At 60.7% G+C, this 16,774-nt stretch overlaps 1 protein-coding gene across 3 annotated transcripts in view; it reads right to left on the minus strand.

Annotated features, from left to right (window-relative positions):
• The window catches only part of LOC112868537 (semaphorin-4D), an 86,363-nt gene that overhangs the window by 46,926 nt on the left and 22,663 nt on the right, over positions 1-16,774 (minus strand). The window contains exon 1 of one of the 3 annotated variants that reach the window (XM_086684822.1): positions 33-136. The exons of the other annotated variants lie outside the window; for them this stretch is intronic. The gene's annotated coding sequence lies outside the window, so the exon portion shown is untranslated. Of the gene's footprint in view, positions 1-32; positions 137-16,774 lie in introns of those variants that run through there. 3 annotated transcript variants of the gene reach the window in all.

Raw genomic sequence — 16,774 nt, forward strand, 5'->3', positions numbered from 1 at the left:
CAAACCCCTGCCGCCCGCCCGGCCAGCCTCACCTCTCCCGGGGCTGCGCTCCCGCACTGGCCACGGGAGGACGGCGCTCAGGACCCCACCGGCCCAGCCCTCGCCGCCTCCGCCTCCGGGGACCTCTGCTGCAGGGGCGTCGGTCCTGACGCGGGGGAGGGGGAGCCTCGGGGACGAGCCTGGGCGGGGCCGCTGGGACCAGCCTCGGGGACCACAAGGCGCCCTTCAGCAGCGGGACAAGGCGGTGCGGTGAGCCTCCCTCGGGCCGTGGAACACGCTTGCCCCATTCTCGTCCCTATCAATGGCGGGCTGTGCACGATGTGGGCTCGATTGTTCTTGTGTGTGGGCCCATTCAGGGCCCAGGCCGAGGAAGGACAAGGGGTGTGCTTCCCCCAGGAGAAAGGCCACTTAGAGCCACGTGAGGACACACAGTAAGTGCCCGAGGGTCCTGCAGGCCAGGCCACCGCAGTTACCGAGGGCTTGGGGCTCCGGGACGAGGACAGGCGAGCAAGCAGGCTCTGAGGGGCCCTGAGGAAGCCCCTCGGCCCCTCCGAGCATCCGGCCTGGGAAACGGGGAGGGTCGGGGCGCCTGGGTTTGCAGTCAGGGCAGATGAGGCAGGGACGTAGGCAGAGCGCCTGCACATTGCGGGCCACGGCACAGCTGGGCAGAGCGCGACTCACCCGGGGAACCAAACCAAGTGCTGGCGAGGGACCAGCGCCGCCTCCTGGCCCCTGTGGGTGCACGTCACCCACAGCACCGGCACCCGTGTGACCCTGCAGGCCTGGAGAGAGGCACCCGGAGGGGACGGTGGCACCCACCCTGGTCTCGAACAAGCCCAAGGACATGGGCAGTGGGCGGGCAGGCTCCCACAGAAGCCGCGGGCGACCCCACCCTCCACAAGAGGAGGACGCGGGCCTGGGACACAGCGGTGCTCGGTGACATTGGACACTGACCTACGTGTGCCCCCTACAGCCTGTGCTGACTCCCGTCACAGCGGTCACCAGGACGGAGGTCTGGCTGACGTGTCCAGCGCTGAAGGAAGCAGAAATGTGACCTGGGCGGGCACAGGTGACCATCACAACACGCCGAGTGCTCGAGCCTTGGTTATGAGCAAGAAAGGGATTGGCCACGTCTGCGCGATGGACGGACGCTGTGCTACAGGTGCAGGGTGCAGCCTGGCAGGACAGACACTTGCTGGGTCCCCACCTCCGGGTCTAAGATCCCTACTCTCAGCACACGAAGATGAGGTCCCTCCCAGCCGGGAAGCGGATGGCCCTTGCCCCTTCTAACTGGGCACCTAGGAACCCGCGAAGCAGCCGGGGCAGGAGACGCAATAAGATGGTGATGAGAAGAAGGAGGCAGGCCCTGCACGGAACAGGCCACCTGATTCCAGGCCTCTGTCCCCGGGACCTCTCCCTCCTCCACCGCCCTCCCAGAGCCTGGGTGACCACACCCCCAGCACCAGGCGAAGAAGGAGGAGGAGGAAGAGAAGGAGGAGGAGGAGGAGGAGGAGGAGGAGGAGGGGGAGGGGGAGGGGGAGGGGGAGGAGAAGAAGGAAAGGCAGGGTGGCCACAGCAGGTGCAGCTCACACGGGCTCCCGTGGGTTTGGGGCAACTTTCAGGGCCTCCCCGGTCTCATGACGGCACGCGTGGGAAGTCCAAGAAGGCGCACTCCACGGCGGGTGCCCGGGGAGCCGGGGGCGCTGAGCAGGTCTGGAAACCAGACGCAAGGAAACCAGACGCAAACCCCCGCATCGCAGGCTGACAGTGGCCCCAGGGACACCTGCGTTAAGAACATGCTTTATCCTGTCATTTGTGACAGACCAAGAATGTTTCTGGCCTCAAAGCTATTTCGAGACAACGAACTCCAGAATTATGTTCTTTGACCGCAATTGCACACAATTTACCTATCTTGAGACGTTTATGAAGTCTGCAGTGCGCGCTGCAATTTGAGGATGTTTTCACAGACTTACAGTCCTGCGCTGGCTAATTAAAGAACAGGATGTTTTGAACTGGATCCCATTTCCATCGAAAAAGTGCACTTGACTCCAGGCTCGCTCAGCAGGCACATCTCAGGACGACTGCAGGCCCCGGAGTTCACCCGGAGCTCAGTAAGAAGCAAGAGAAGTATCTACTATTAACTTTTTTTAATGTTTATTTTTTGAGAGACAAACAGAGCGTGAATGGAGGAGGGGCAGGGAGAGAGGGAGACGCAGAACCCAAAGCAGGCTCCAGGCTCCGAGCCGTCAGCCCAGAGCCCGACGCGGGGCTCGAACCCACCGCCCGCGAGATCGTGACCTGAGCCAAAGTTGGACGCCCAACCGACTGAGCCCCCCAGGCGCCCCATAAGTGTCTACTGTTTAAAACCCTATTTGCAGGCCAGGTACTGCACTGACTTTCCTTTATAAAAAAAGTAGCAAAGAACTCACTGCACAAATTTTGGCCAAATGAAAACAGACTTGTGTTCGGGTTCACCATATCTCAGTATCAATTTTAAATTTTTTTTTTTTCAACGTTTTTTATTTATTTTTGGGACAGAGAGAGACAGAGCATGAACGGGGGAGGGGCAGAGAGAGAGGGAGACACAGAATCGGAAACAGGCTCCAGGCTCCGAGCCATCAGCCCAGAGCCCGACGCGGGGCTCGAACTCACGGACCGCGAGATCGTGACCTGGCTGAAGTCGGACGCTTAACCGACTGCGCCACCCAGGCGCCCCTCAATTTTAAACATTAATTCAACCTACTTGGCCCATCAACACACCATATATAATTCTTTTTTTTTTTTTTAAATTTTTTTTTTTTTCAACGTTTATTTATTTTTGGGACAGAGAGAGACAGAGCATGAACGGGGGAGGGGCAGAGAGAGAGAGGGAGACACAGAATCGGAAACAGGCTCCAGGCTCTGAGCCATCAGCCCAGAGCCCGACGCGGGGCTGGAACTCACGGACCGCGAGATCGCGACCTGGCTGAAGTCGGACGCCCAACCGACTGCGCCACCCAGGCGCCCCTATAATTCTGGTCTTAGTCACGGCCCCAGAGCACATCCTGCCTCAGCGTCCCCAAGAACATTTCAGACAGACAATGGACCATCACCCTCTCTCTGAACCTGACCTTCGCTGGGCCCACCCAGGGCACAGGTTTCTCTCCCGGAGACCCCTCCCCTGCACAAAGCCCATGCAGCGCCACTGCCGTTCTCGGCCACGTGGACCCCCCCCACCTCGTCCCTGCCCTCTGCTGGGGCACCCTCCACACATCAGCCACGCAAGCCATGCTCCACACCCTTCAAACACAGCCCAGGCCCTTCCGAGTACCATGCCCCTGACCCCCCAGGAAATCCAAGGCCTCGATGGAGAGGCCATCGCGGGGGATGTTCCAGGGGGTCTGTGTGGTGGGTGCGCCATCGTCCAGTCACGCGCCAGGATGTGAGTTCCCAGGCACAGAACCCAGAGGCCCTGAGGTGAGAGAGCCCAGCACAGCAGGGCCGGGGACCACGTGGCCGGGGTATTGATCTCCGGGGGGACGCTGGGCTCTGGGCACAGCCTGGACAGCTCTCTGGCTGGACAAGGGGGTACGGGGAACCCAGAGGAGAGAGGAGATGGTACCAACCCCTCAGGCCTGGGGGCTCCTCCTCAGGGCCGTAGGGTCCCGAATGCCGGCTCCCGAGGCACCCCCTGTGTTCACGGCTGCTTCCTGATCACTGATCACAGCCCTTCTCATCTCAGACTCCAGTCTAGTGATTCCTGCTCCTGGCTTTCCCTCCTGGGCCTGCGCAAAACCCTCCTTAGCTCCCCGTCCTCCCCTCTTCCTCAGAGAACGTCCTCCCCATCCTCCCCTCCTCCCCAGAGGGCCTCCTCCCTGTCCTCTCGTCCTCCCCTTCGGCCCAGAGGGTCTGCTCTCCACCCTCCCTTCCTGACCACGGGGTCCTGCTCTCCGTCCTCCCCAGAGGGCCTCCTCCCTGTCCTCTCCTCCCTGGGAGGCCTGCTCCCCATCCTCCCCTCCTGCCCATGGGGTCCGCCCCCCATCCTCCCCTCCTGCCCACGGGGCCTGCTCCCCCATCTTTCTCCCTAGGGAGGCTCCCAGTTCACCTTCCACTGACCTTGGAGCAGATGTACCACAATCTGCTCCTGTGGAGACTCTGTCACCCGGGTATTTGGGAAAGAAATAAGCCTGCCTGGCATGTGTACCCTGGTCCCCACCCACCCGTGCCTGCCACCTGTGGAGCGGGCTGGGCCACCAGCAGCCACCGAAGGAGGGCCTGCGGGGGCAGAACAGGACTGGAGAGCCTTGGCCTGCGGCACCTGTGCCCACCCCACCCCACGCCTGCTCAGGCCGGTGTCTTCCTGTGGACCTGCCAGCTTTCAGCCCTGTGGGTGCAGGGCATGATGCTCAAGGCACCCCTGCCCCTGCCCCTGTGCTGTGGGTGGGGCCGGGGTCGCGGGCGGGTAAGTGCCGGCCTTGACCTCACCGGGCTCCCAGCAGGGGTGGGGCCATCCCAGCTCGGGCAGTACAGCAGGGCACAGAGGGCATCTGGGGAAGCAAGGGACCGTTGTTCACAGGGTCCGAGTCAGTGCCTGGGTATGAGTTTGCGAGGGCAGCCAAAGTCACACACGTGGTACCTGTGTACGATATGGTACATCTGCACACATAATGTGCACGCACACGCCCCACCGTGCACATCAGCCCTCCACTATGCACACACACACCCATGGTGCACGCGCAGTCCCCCCCCACTCTCACCGTGCACACGCACTCCCCCCCACACCCCCCACCATGCACCCGCACACGCACCCTCACGTGCATGTGCACCCCTCCACCGTGCACGCATGCTCCCGCACACGCACCCTCATGGTGCACACGCATTCCCCCCACACCCCCCACCATGCACCCGCACACGCACCCTCACGTGCATGTGCACCCCTCCACCGTGCACGCATGCTCCCGCACACGCACCCTCATGGTGCACACGCATTCCCCCCACACTCCCCACCATGCACCCGCACACGCACCCTCACGTGCATGCGCACTCCTCCACCGTGCACGCGCACTACCCCCCTCACACCATGCACGCACGCTCCCGCACACGCACCCCCACCGTGCACGCACGCTCCCGCACACACCCTCATGGTGCACGTGCACTCCCCCCCCACACCCGCACCATCCACACGCACGCCTCACCGTGCACAAAGTAAGAACCCACACCCAGAGGAAACCCACGCCACGGCACATCCCGATACAGTGGCGGAGCCAGTGGGATGTGCTGTCTTGTCTCTCCCCCAGGATAACCCTGCTGCCTGTCTGATGCCTCGTTCCTCAGATACTATTTCCCTTGCTCAATAACCTGTGTGCACAGAGGGGTAATCGTACACGACGCGACAGTTTCCGTGTCCCTTTCTGCCTGGCTCTCCCTCCCATCGCCACCCCACCGTCCTCCTTGCTGTCCCTGGCCACACTATCGTACGTCCACCCGGACCACCCTCTGCCCAGAGGCCACGAGAAACGCGTCAACGTGCACGCGCACTCATGCGACGCCCCCTCGTGTCACGGAGCGCAGGGAAGGGGGTTCCTTCACCCACACGGAAACACCCGGTACGGCTGCTACCCGTCAGGTGCTGGCGCACGGCTCGGGTGCGGGGGGGAGGGGGGGGGAGATGGACAGTCCCCAGAGGGGCAGAGCAGAGCGGAAGCTCGATTCACAGGTGGAAGGGTGGACTATCGATTCGTGCCGGGACACTGGAAGGACATAAACACAGACTCCCCTCCCTCGAAAACCTCAGTCTACGTCGTACAGAAGCATCCTAGACATGCTCGAGGGCTGGACCCAAGTACACAAGACGATACGGTGCGAGACAGGCAATCAAGGGACAGCCGTGTGATCTGCCTCCCAGACGCCGGAGCCAGAAGTCGTAGAAGACACACAGACACAGTCAAGCGTAAAAGGACTTGATCCTGAGGATAAAGGACACACCGATGACAGTGAGCAGCGAACAGCAGGGCAGGGAACAAGCATGTTCAAGGCGGCAAGGGATCACCAGTCCCTGTAACAAACAGCCCTACAAACGGGCGACATAGACACAGCCCGGGAGGAACAAGAACGCAGAGACCCTACCTCACCAGCACGCAGGGACACACGCGTCACGTAGCAAAGCCGCGGCCGCGTCCCCCGCACACTGACAGTCAGACAGACCCCGCTCGCCCACTGCTGAGAACGCAGGCCGGGCTCAGGGCAGGCGCACGTCCTCACGGGGAAAAGACCAGCCGTTAGATACGCTGGCAAACCTCTCTGGCAAGATCTACAAAACAAAGAGACACACGCCCTGACCCAGTGGTCCCGCTCCCTGAAATCCACGCACGGAATAACAGCCTGTGCGTGTGGCCAGGGTATTTAGGGGAGCACTGTTTACACTGGCTGTGTATACTGGCTTCTTTTCCTGTGGCGGCTCGAACAGAGGACCGCAAACTGGGTGGCTCAGAACAACAGAAATCTATTCTCTTGCTGTTCTGGAGGCCACGAGTCTGAAATCGGTTTCACCGGGCTGAGACGATGGTGTCAGCAGGGCCGCGGCCCCTCCACAGGCTCCGGACGGGACCCTCCCTTGCGCCTGCCAGCTTCTGGTGGCTGCCCGCATCCCTTAATCTGTGGCCACTGGGTTAGTCGGGGTCCCCAGAGGAAAAGCATCGACAGGACGTGTACACGGAAGGAGATTTAGTATAATAAATCAGATCACGCAGTCATGCAGGCTGATCGGCCCTGAGATGTGCAGTCGGCAACCTGGAGACCCAGGAGGGTAGATGGTGTGTCCAGTCCAGCCCTGAATGCGGGACAGAACCACAACCCAGCCCAAAGCAGAGAGGGCATTCTCCCTTACTCTGCCTCTCTGCTCCATCCAGGCCCTCACCTGATTGGACAAGGCCCACCCCCACTGAGGAGGAGTCTGCTTTCCTGGGCCCTCTGATTCAAGTGCTAATCTCATCCAGAAACACCCTCACAGTCATGCCCAGAAGGCTGCCAGACCAAGTACGTGGGCACCGGCAGCCCGTCAAGCTGCCACCTAAAACCAGCCTTTGTGCCCAAACCACTCTAATCTCAGCTCCTGTGTTCACGTCACCTTCTCTTGTGTTTCAGCCTCCCTGCCCGCCCCTGCCACCTCCTCCCAGAAGGCCACTGTGATGGCATTTCAGGCCCACCCGGCAACCGAGGGTCACCTCCCCACAACATCCATAACTGAATCACGGCGGCATAGAGACTGTTTCTAGACAAGGTGGCACTCAAGTTCCAGGGCCTGGGACGTGACTTCTTTGGGGGCCACTCTTCAGCATGCTACAAGGGACCACAACACCAATCCCGGAGCCTGGGCGGGTGGCTCCAAGTAGGACCCGGTCCAAGTTCACGAGGGAGCCCCGGCCGGTCAGTAATCATCCCCTCCCCCAAATACGGCCGAGACCACAAGACACACGAACTCTCCTCTGTGATGAACACAACCTGGCCCCTCCTGGTTTACAGTGAGGCAGTAGGCAGATGTGCCTGCGGAAACGAGGGCCCCGCTTGACCCAGAGGTGGGGCCGTCCATGCCCCTGGGGGGTGACTTGCCCTTCCTGGGGAAGACAGGCATGAGGAGGGTAGGGTAGGAGGTCTGCACTGGAGGAGGGAGGCGCCTCCTTCCTAAAGCCACTCCTGTCCCCAACCACACAGGCTGCACAGACTCCGAAAACCAGGCCAGGGCTCCCCATGGGTGGCCTCTGCCTCTCCCACACTCCCAGCCCTGCTTCCAGATGCCTTGGCGGCCAGCACCCCGCAGAGCTCAGTGGGTGCCCTTTAGGACCTCTGCCGCTCCCCCCGCCACCACCCGGCACACAGCCACCTGCTGAGACCCCTGGGAACCCTGCCACTCCCCACCTTCGTACCTTCGTGCACCTGACCCGTCTCTCCAGTTGTGGCGGGGGCTCCCCGGGGGCTGGCCCGTCCCGCGTCCCGCACAGCCAACCTCAGCCGATGGACGAACGAATGAGGCTTTTCCCCAGGCAGGCTGCCCACCCTCCGGGAGACTGGCCCTCTGCCCCGGCTGGTCCGCCGACACCTCCTGGGGGAGTGGGGGGCTGGCCTCCACTCTCTAGTCGATCGGCCAGACCTAAGGGCATCCTTGACCCCCACCCACCCCAGGCTCCACCTTTCAGCAAGAGGCAATCGGGCCATCGTCCCAGCCCGGCTGCTGCACCCTCGCCTGTGTCTCCATCCTCTTTCCAGACCACCTCACGGCCTCCTACGCGGGCACCCTGCACCCCAGGTACTCCATTCTCCCCGGAAGCCTGCGGGCCTTTCCAAACTCTTGGCTCCACGGCTCCCATCTCAGGACCCCCAGCGCCAAGAAGCCCCCAGGCTCCCCACGTCCTCTGAACGCAGGAGGCGCACTGCTGCCTCAGGGCCTTTGCAGCTGCTGTCCCCTCTGCCTGGAGCGCTCCTCCCCAACCCAGGCATGGTGCTATCTTCCCTTCCTCAGCTGCCCTTCTCAATGAGGCTCTTCCTCTCCGCACCCCTCCCCACTGGATTTCCCTCCCGTGCACCCCGGACCATCTCGCTGCCCTGCACGGGACTGCAGTGCAGACAGGGGGTCTGCAGGGGCCTGTCCTCCCCCCGGGGGGGGGGGCGTGGGCATGCCATCGAGACACAGGACACTGGGAGTGGGGCCCCCCTGGGGGCCGCACTCCGCCCACGCCCAGTACACGTGCCGGCAGCACGCAGCAGGGCAGATGTGACGCCCCGAGGCCGGGGCACATGGATGAGAACGTGTTGGACGCACCAGCCAGTCATTTAATGAAAGGCTCGTTTCACTGGCTCTGCCCGTGTGCATGACAGCATTGCCACATGCCCACGCTTTCAGAGGAAAACGGGCCTTTGTGGGATATAAATAGCCCAGCCAGATGTGGGAACGCCCACGGGCCTCTTCCCGGGACTCCCGCGCGGCCCACAGCGGCCCCCACGGTGGCCCCCGTCAGCAGGACCCAGGGAAGCCCATGCAGCCGCACATCTGGGGGCAGGACAGGGTTAAACGGCGGTCTCTCCGTCACCGCCGCGTGGGCTCGGCTCACCAACAGCTGCGTCCACGGAAAACAGGGATACGGAGGCTCGGAGAACAGGGAGCCTGGGGGGCCTTTCGGGGCCCAAGCGCGCTCGCCAAGCAGAGGGCTGGGGCCCCCGCGCCGGAGAAACACAAACGAACGCCGAACCCACTTGTCTGATGAGGGCCGGCCATCTGTCCGCAAATGTCCACGGAAGTGGGGAAACGGTGGCGCTTAACGCGGGTCCAGCGGTTTACTCAAAGCCTGAGTGTCTGTTTCTAGTCAGGGCCTCCCAGCCCCCCGGGCCGGGCCTGGCGGATGCAGGAACCGAAAGAAACAGGGTCCCCCCTGCTGGATCCGTGCTGCCGACCGAGACGCCCGGTGAGCCACATTCAAGCCAAGTGTGCGGTTTCAGATGTTTCCAGAAGTCACGTTGAAAGAGTAAAAACAAACAGCTGAAATTAGTTCTTACAGCATCTTTCACTCAGCCCAACGCAAATCCGAAGACAATCACAAGCAACTCACAGCCACGAACAGGGTACTGAACAGCCCCTCCTGAGCCCAGGTCTTCCCAGCCTGCGGCACATGTCCACACCCGCGGCTCTGACCAGCCACACGTGGCCCGCCCGCGCCCGGGGGGAGTCGACACAGCGCCAGAGGGCACAGGTCTGAAGCACGAGTGAGTGACCCCGACCATCCGAGCCTCGAAGCCAGCCTCGCGGACGGCCCGGTCCCTGCTCTCACGGGGAGGACACCCCAGCCAGCGGTCAGCGACTCACAGAGGCCTCCTGGGTTCAGGCCGCGTCCCCCGGACCCTCACCACGGATGGGCCGCAGCGGGAACCGAAGCGCACAACCGCTCTGCGTCTGCGCAAGGAACTCACGAACCGCTCCAAACCGGAAAAGCTGATCCCTTAAATGAGCTGATTTTCCACCTCGACACACATTCTAGAATATGTTTTTAAATCTTCTTAAGCATTTCCTTTCAATTTGCCTTTTGCAAGCAGACTACGTACAGTGTGAAAGGTAACAACGGTGGGGGTTTCCTGACATGGAAGGGGAGCTCCCTGGGCCCCCGGAGGCAGGGAAGGCCTGGCCAGGATCCCTGGGACCGCAGAACGCTCTCTCCCCGAACGTGGTGCAGTCCACATGACAGGCTTTCTGAGGAGGACGTGGTGGGTGACTTAAATATCCCACAGATGGAAAACTTCTGGGGCTCCCGCTCAGGCAGACACATGTGCACTAGCCTCTAACCCAGGGCTCCCCGCTGTCAGTGGGAAGCATTTTCTAGAAGGAACATGGCCAACAACCATCCGGGACCTTCCAGAGGCCTGTGTTAGCTATGGATGAGGATGGGACACGGGCAGGTGTTCACAGCGAAACTCCCTTCCCAGTAGACCCTCGACAGCTTAAACTAACAACGTCCCCAAAGAATTAAATATATAAGGGGACATAAAGACCACAGTGCCACCAAATTGTGGGTGTGTGTCCTTCGGGCCGCCATACCTCGTCCAGTAGCCAAGGGGACAACGGGGACGCCCGCCAGCCTCCACGAGACGTGTCCACACGAGAAAGCTGTCAAAACAAACCTGGAAAAGCTGCCCCGCCCCCATCTGCCTCCTCCCGTGGGGAGTGGCCTGTGCACAGAAACCACTTGTCCTCAGCCTCTCTGACCCGGGAGTCCCGCTGGCCCTGGGGCTGACGTGTGTTTCTGCAGCAGCCGTGGATTAGCGGGTTGGATTTAAGAGAGGGTGGGGTGAGTTTCAGCAACCCGCCTCTCCCAGCAGCTGGCCGGACTCGGTTTGGTCCGGACAAGCCTAGAAATGGCTCGGCCACGCTGTGTCGCAAATCCCGGAAACTCAGCTTCTCGCCGGTATAGACGCCGGGACGCGTGGGGAACTCCGCTCCATGACTCCAACAGGGTGCCTTCCTAACTCCCAGAGGGAGGGTCACGAGCCCTGTGGTCCTTGTGTCTCCTGCAAAGCTGGGAAGTGGACACCCACGGTCTCCCCTTAAGCTAGCAGGAGCAGTCCCGCGGCCTGGAGATGCCTTTCCCTGGGGCACACCTGCATAACGTGAGCCCTGTTTTCCCTACAAAACAGGTTTTTACAAGATGACAGAATGTGTGAAAAGTGAAGGAACGGGGCGCATGGGTGGCTCAGCTGGTGGAGCGTCTGACACTTGCTTTTGGCTCAGGTTATGATCTCATAGTTCGTGGGTTCAAGCCCTGCATCAGGCTCTGAACTGACAGCACGGAGCCTGCTTGGGATTCTTGCTCCCTCTCTCTTTGCTCCTCCCCCACTCATTCTCTCTCTCTCTCTCTCTCTCAAAATAAATAAACTTTTTTTCTTTAAAACCTGAAGAAACGAACATGTCCTAAGATCCTGGGCTTTGGCTAACGGCGATGCGGGTCACTCAGGGCCGCAGACCAACGCCGCCCTCCATGGCCGCCTACGATGCAGCCACAGCCCGCGCTGAGCGGAGGATGTGCCTGAAGCTCACGCCAGCCGTCTGTCCTCCGAACAAGCCGGCCCGACTCACAGACAGGCTCCGTCTCCCGGAACACTGAATCTACTCCGTGGGGCTCCCCGGGGGCTTTCTCTTCCTGCTCCAAGTCGGCACCCCCCGCCCGCAGCTGCCGGTTTTGCAGAGCTGGGACAGGCCCGTCCCCACGTCCCCACGTGGCTGCAGGAGCAGGAAAAGCCAGGGTCGCGGATGACAGAGTTCAAAACCTGCGGGTCCCGCTAGGGCAAGGGCCCACGAGTCAGACTAATCGTGACTCAGGCCACTTACAGGTTCAGCCCTCACCAAGTGGAGGCTTTAAATAAAATCGCGCTTCATGTTGAGTCTGCCGGGAGCAGGGTGTGCAGGCGGCCCGCAGCCTTCTGGGGACAGGCCAGGCCACGTCCCGGCCACCACCACGGGGGCCAAGACCGTTCCGCGGCGAGGTTCTGCCCTGCTCAGCGGCCGCGTATGGCTACAGCGCACGCTCGTGGGCTCCGAACACTATGGGATTTCTTTCTTGTTTTCAGATATATTTCTGTTCTTGGCACTGAGCCCTCTCCACAGCTGTGAACCTCTCACACACTACACACCACTGGTCACGGGAAGATGAACCAGTGCGCACTCGCCTGGGGGGGCAGAGCCCCAGCCAGGACGGTGACTCAGTTTCGCCCAGGCGACAAGACGGGGAAAGCCCACGTGGGAAGCTCACCAACCCCCTCCCCCCCACCATGACCAGATTCTCAGCCCCCGCACCCCATGGAGGGCACTGAGGCTCAGCCAAGGGCAGGATGGTTGTTAAAAGGTCGTTGTAAAAAAAATGACATGTGAAGAATGTTATTTGACTCATTATTCATGAGGAACCAACGAGGTGTTACTTCTCTTCGAAGGAGAAGTGGAGAACTGGGTGGGGGAGGGCGGGGGGGTGACTGCCTAATGGGGACGGGGCTCCCCTGGGGTGACAAGTGTCCCGGAACCAGACCCAGGTGGAGGTCGCCCCATGCTGTGAATGTCCCGGATGCCCCTGGGTTGTTCACGGCAGCGTGGTCCGTTTTATGTTATGTGAATCTCAGCTCCATAAAACATTACGTGGAGTAAAGGAATATACTGGAATGATCTCCGACAGGCCCAGAATGGCTTTTCCCACGGGACGGAGTCAACTGTGCGGCCAGAGGACAGAATTCATCTGCAACCTGCCAAGGGGGGCTGTCCTTGTGGCTACTGATTTCTTGCATCGCACCAAACTGTGCAAACACTCACCCCAGAGGCTCCCCCAGAAATCTGCTCATTCCCAAGTCTCAGGTCGGGGGTGGGGGAGGGGCGGGGCTTTGAGACCTGGGAGGAAAGGGGTCTCCAGCCGGGCGATGGTGCAGGGGGAGATGGAGAGGGGTGGGGTCGAGAAGGACTCCTGTGTTTCTGCAGGGGAGTCGGGGTGGCGAGCTGGGGACCAGCCCCTCCCCCCGCCTTGAGCTGCCTGGGACCGGACACATAAAAGGCTAAATGGCATGAACAAAAGGAAAGATCCCTCCTTCTCACACAAACACAGTGGCGGCTCAATGCCTTCTCTTCCCGCCAATCTGTGACTCTCCGCCAGGTTACATCTCTAAGAGCCCTGGACAGCAGAGGGAGGGCTTCCCCTTCTGTGAGACCACTGCCAGGGAAGCCACATGCGTTTGCCCGGGTCCCCACACCCCTAAGACCTCGCCAGCGTGCGTGCATCTGCCCAGACACGCTGACGGCTATGGACCACATGACAACGGTGAGCATGCTCCAGCGGGGCACACGCTCACCCCGGAGGCCGTCTGGGGAAGAGAGAGGTCACTCCTGTCCAGAACACACACAAGGGTCTGGCTGGGACGGTGGGGGCTTCCTCTGTGTGGGGCCACGCTCAGGAACGTCCGTGTCAGGGCCCGAGCTGGTCGGTGCGTGCGGGCACCCCTCCAGGACACAGCCAGACGGCACCCCTCACCGCGCTGTGTGTGCTCATCCATACCCGGAACGGGGCCCCCACGGCAGGTGCGTGCCCGACGGCCGGTGCGTTCCCACGAGTTCCGTTCTCCTGGGATGCTGCAGGGGGCGGCTGCCTTCTGGGGTGTGTCGGAGGGCACTGACAAATGTGAATCCGACGTCAACGACTGGAACTTTCCTCAAGATGGGGCTCTGTCTCCACGGCCCCCAGCCCTCTCGTTACTATGGAACCGCGAGGTTCTAAGGCACAAGCTCCAGAAAGCTCGGCCTTACGGCGGGCTCCCTTCCTCTTTAACAAGCAATCACAACACAAGACTAAAATGTCGCCGACCTGCTGGAAAGAAGGTGAATTATTAATCCCCAGAGTTAACCGCACGTGGCGTGGGCCCTCCTCTCCTGGAGGGACCGCCACCCACGGCCCTTGCCTGCTTCCCTCCTGGTGGCCACGCATGGACGCGGACACGGAGCCCCTTCCTGGGAGCGTGTGCCCCCCACGCACTTCCACACCCTCTCGGTCCTCCTGCCCGTCTTCTGAGACCTCAGACCCCCATGGACGCCCCTCGAGGCAGCACGTAGGCGTTCAGTGCCTACAATTCAGCCCCGAAGACATGGGGGCTGTGGGCACCAAAGGGCTGCCCCTCCCCCCCGACGCTCTCGGCCAAGGAGCCGATGTTAATTTCCCTCCTTTCTGCACTTTCTACGGGAAACGTGCTACCTTAGAATAAGGCCGGAAATCACACCCAGAAGGGCGGTAAGTCGTATCAGCTGCTGCAGGGACAAGGTCGCAGGGGGCGCCCCGCACCCCGCACGGCCCTCCCGGCGCCCCGCCTGGAACGTCCCCGCCCCAGACGCCACACACGCAGCCTACAGCAGACGGGGGGCAGGAGGATGCACCTGCCACGGGACAGCGAGGCCAACGGCGGCCCAAACCCAGCAACCAGGGTGGTCGCCCGGCCGTGAAATCACGTAGGAAACCGCACACGCACGCAGGACAGCGCTTTGGCGTGCCCGGAGCAGTCTTTCCGCACGCGCAAAACACGTTCCCTCGACTGCTTATAAATCCCTCTCCTACTCTCTAAAACCCCGAGACACAGACTGTTTAATTAAATGAAGCAAAATTAATCTTGCTCTGTGAATCGCTCCCCAGCTCTGACCTTTTCCCTCATATAGGAAGACGCTACAATATCAGCATCTACTGGAGGAAGGTCTGTGTCCTCCAGAACTCACGTGTCAGATCCTGCCCCGCAATGTGATGGCGTCAGGAGGCGGGCCTTTGGGAGGTGACTGGGTCGTGAGGGCGGAGCCCCAGCAGAGGGACTAGTACCCTCTAGAAGAGACCCCGGGAGACCCAGGTCCCGGCCCCCCCCCCACCCCCATGTGAAGATGCAGCGTGAATGAAGCTTGTGACCTGAGACCTAGAAGCAGGCCCTGGCCCGGCCGGGCCAGCACCCTGGTCTCCGGCCTCCAGCCTCCAGAACCATGAGAAACAAGGCTGTGTTGTTCAGAGGCCGCTGGCCTGCGGGGCTTGGTTACAGCAGCGCGAGCGGACTGAGACAGCAGCCCCAACCCACAGCCCGTCAGCCTAGAAACGTCTACTCTAGGGTTCACGAGGCATCCCATAAGGGAGGACGTGCTGTGGACACCCTGGCTCCTGGCCCTGCCGGGTGAGCCAGCACCACCAGCAAGCTCTGCGCGAACCTGGAGAGAAAGTTCCACGTGGACTCACTTCGCCAGGGTTTCAAGAGCAACCCAGCTTGTGAGCCTTGATCGGAAACGGATGAAACAGGAACTGATGAGCACTGCAGCCACCGCGCCCGGAAGGGTCCCCTTGAGCATCATGAACCAGGCGCAGAGCGTCCCCGAGCGTCCCCCCGTCCTTTGGGGAGACTCTCCCCGGGAGCAGCCTGATGCTTCTGGAAACACACGAGGACGTGCAGGTCACTGGGGGGCGCGTATGCACTTTCTGCCCCTGGGCACCAACTGCTGCCCCAGCGGCTTAACAGCCTTCCTGTTCCTCCTGCCGCCCCTCATTTGCTACTCCCGGGGGACATCTCGAGGGCCCAGGGAACCGCGCTGAGGGAGATGGGGCAATGCCCCCGGCTGCGATGACGCCTCCTTCCAGAGGCTGCATTTCAAACATGAGATCGAATACGCTCCCATTCCCAGTATCTGGAGAAAGAGGTGTTATCACTGCGGACTCCAGAGACACACGAACAGTTGAGGAAATGCAGGCAGCTCTGTGCACACACGGCCCACACCGTGGAGGGGATACCCCGATTTCTCAGTAACCGCAGACGGCCAGAACTCACCCGCGAGGAAACAGACAGCCTGCCCGGTACCGTAAGCGCCAACGCAACTGAACATCTGAATTCACGGTGAGGAACCTTCTGAAAAAGCCATCCCCAGACCCGGATGGCTTTACCGGCAAATTCCACCAAACATTTAAGGAGTAACAGCCATTTCACACAATCTCTTCCAGAAAACGGAAGAGGAAGAAAAGGTTTCCAACCTAAACGAGGCCAGGAGTACTCTGATACCAAAACCAGACGAACACTGCACGGAAAGACTGCCGACCTGTATCCCTCACACACAGATGCAAAAATCCTCAAGAAAATATCCATAAACAGAATCTGATGTGTATGTAAAGGTACACCACAACCAAATAGAGTTTATCCCCAGACGCGAGGCTGGCTCCATATGCAAATCAGTAAATGTAACACAGCTTGCTGGGAGTCCACGTAGGAAAAACCACCTGAGTGTATCGACTGATGTAGAAAAAGCCCCGGAAATAATTCGGTGTTCACTCACGATAAAATGAGCGAGCGAGGCACAGAAAGGCGGGGACCCCACACCCTGATAAAGGGCGTCTATGAAGAAACCCACAGCCAACGAGGACCGCAGTGGGGAGACTGAACGCTCTCCCCCGAGACAGGGACAACCGGATGTCCCCTCTCCCTGCTCCTGTCTGACTCTGCAGCAGAGGCCTGGCCAGGGAAGGGGGCAAGAAAAATATATACAATACATACAAGTTAGCAAAGATGAAATAAAGAGACAGAAGGATTGCCTCTTTTATTTTTTTCCTCTTTTGTTTTCTGGAAAAGATTGCGTGAAATGGCTGTTATTCCTTAAATGTTTGGTACAATTTGCCGGTAAACCCATCCGGGTCTGGAGATGGCTTTTTCAGAAGGTTCCTCACCGTGAATTCAGATGCTTTGAATTCAGATGCTTTGGCGCTTACGGTACCCGGCAGGC

The sequence above is a fragment of the Puma concolor genome, chromosome D4, assembly GCF_028749965.1.
Source record: "Puma concolor isolate L17-30 chromosome D4, mPumCon1.1.hap2, whole genome shotgun sequence".
NCBI lineage: Eukaryota > Metazoa > Chordata > Mammalia > Carnivora > Felidae > Puma > Puma concolor.